Below are 2,500 nucleotides of genomic sequence, written 5' to 3' on the forward strand. Positions count from 1 at the left end.
CCCACGCACCGCGCGGCCAGCACGCCGGGCGGCCCCCCCTCACCGGCCGGGGACAGTCCCACCCACCCACAGCCGCGTATCGCTTCACACCCAGATTCACATTCACGTTCGTTGGTATGGTGGGGACCGCTTCGTAGCTGTACCGATCGTTGCCCTCACAGATGTACCTCCAGCAAGGACAACCGCACCACAACGGGTTACCAGTTGTTCATTTGCGTAACGTCACCAGTAAACGTACACGTCCATCCCCGTTTGCAAAGTCAACTATTATTGCATGCCTGCCTGTCAGGTGTCAAGACACACTACATCCGCTCACATCCACGCAACAAAATGTGCCCGACTAGAGGGCACGTGGAAGGTGCCCCCGTACGTATGCGATGTCCATTGCGCGACCAACTGTCAACCGGCCTCTGTAGCATGTCGCAGATGTGGAACGCGGGGCACCGTGCTATCACATTGTGTGAGAAGAGACTACTACGTCTGCATACACGCGCCACTACATGAACAGACGGCTCATGCTGATCGCCATCCACTGCGTCCATTACTCCCACACGTCTCTATGGCGTACCACACTGCAATGCAGCTGTTATGGGGAGATGACACGTAGCTGTGTACACAACATTCTGAGCGGGTTGCGGTTGGACAATACATTAATGTAACGTGTCATATGCCAATTACAGAGCAGGGTAAGGCACAACTTGGGTTAGGTTAAGGCACAACTTGGGTTAGGTTAAGGCACAACTTGGGTTAGGTTAAGGCACAACTTGGGTTAGGTTAAGGCACAACTTGGGTTAGGTTAAGGCACAACTTGGGTTAGGTTAAGGCACAACTTGGGTTAGGTTAAGGCACAACTTGGGTTAGGTTAAGGCACAACTTGGGTTAGGTTAAGGCACAACTTGGGTTAGGTTAAGGCACAACTTGGGTTAGGTTAAGGCACAACTTGGGTTAGGTTAAGGCACAACTTGGGTTAGGTTAAGGCACAACTTGGGTTAGGTTAAGGCACAACTTGGGTTAGGTTAAGGCACAACGTGGGTTAGGTTAAGGCACAACGTGGGTTAGGTTAAGGCACAACGTGGGTTAGGTTAAGGCACAATGTGGGTTAGGTTAAGGCACAATGTGGGTTAGGTTAAGGCACAATGTGGGGGTAGATTGCGGTACAAATTGCATTACATTGCGGTGCAAATTGCATTACATTGCGGTGCAAATTGCATTACATTGCGGTGCAAATTGAGTTACATTGCGGTGCAAATTGAGTTACATTGCGGTGCAAATTGAGTTACATTGCGGTGCAAATTGAGTTACATTGCGGTGCAAATTGAGTTACATTGCGGTGCAAATTGAGTTACATTGCGGTGCAAATTGAGTTACATTGCGGTGCAAATTGAGTTACATTGCGGTGCAAATTGAGTTACATTGCGGTGCAAATTGAGTTACATTGCGGTGCAAATTGAGTTACATTGCGGTGCAAATTGAGTTACATTGCGGTGCAAATTGCGTTACATTGCGGTGCAAATTGCGTTACATTGCGGTGCAAATTGCGTTACATTGCGGTGCAAATTGCGTTACATTGCGGTGCAAATTGCGTTACATTGCGGTGCAAATTGCGTTACATTGCGGTGCAAATTGCGTTACATTGCGGTGCAAATTGCGTTACATTGCGGTGCAAATTGCGTTACATTGCGGTGCAAATTGAGGTAGGTTAAGGTGCAACACAGGTTAGGTTAAGGTGCAACATAGGTTAGGTTAAGGTGCAAGATGGGTTAGGTTAAGGTGCAAGATGGGTTAGGTTAAGGTGCAAGATGGGTTAGGTTAAGGTGCAAGATGGGTTAGGTTAAGGTGCAAGATGGGTTAGGTTAAGGTGACATAGGTTAGGTTAAGGTGACATAGGTTAGGTTAAGGTGACATAGGTTAGGTTAAGGTGACATAGGTTAGGTTAAGGTGACATAGGTTAGGTTAAGGTGACATAGGTTAGGTTAAGGTGACATAGGTTAGGTTAAGGTGACATAGGTTAGGTTAAGGTACAAACTGGGTTGTGTTATGGTACACATTGCGTTGTAGTACAGTACACGTTAGGTTTGGGTACGGTACACAATGTGGTATGGGATGGCGTGTTGTGGGGGGGAGGGGGGGGGGGGAGGTTCGTTGATATCGACCGTAGGACGTGGATGCCCGAGGCAGCGTCAGTGTGTCAAAGGAGTTATGTCACGTCGGGATGCGCTTTTCGCCAGTGAGAGGGGGCGAGCCGTGTCTGTGGTTGCGGCAGACCTGTGTGTTTCATTCCTGCCAGTGTGTTTGTGCTGTAAGACGAGGCAGTGTGGTGGTGATGGGTGCACCCCTGTGTAGGACATGTGTGGGTGTTGGTGGCTTCTCTGAGCAATTGTGGTTGTCGGACGAGTGGGGTATTCTGTTTTATGATTGGACCTCCCGGTCTGGTTATCATAGCGTAGTTGGTGTACTGTGGCGGATAGGATGCACCGGACGTTGGTCCATGCTGGTGCTT

The sequence above is a fragment of the Schistocerca cancellata genome, unplaced genomic scaffold (assembly GCF_023864275.1).
Source record: "Schistocerca cancellata isolate TAMUIC-IGC-003103 unplaced genomic scaffold, iqSchCanc2.1 HiC_scaffold_15, whole genome shotgun sequence".
Classification (NCBI taxonomy): domain Eukaryota; kingdom Metazoa; phylum Arthropoda; class Insecta; order Orthoptera; family Acrididae; genus Schistocerca; species Schistocerca cancellata.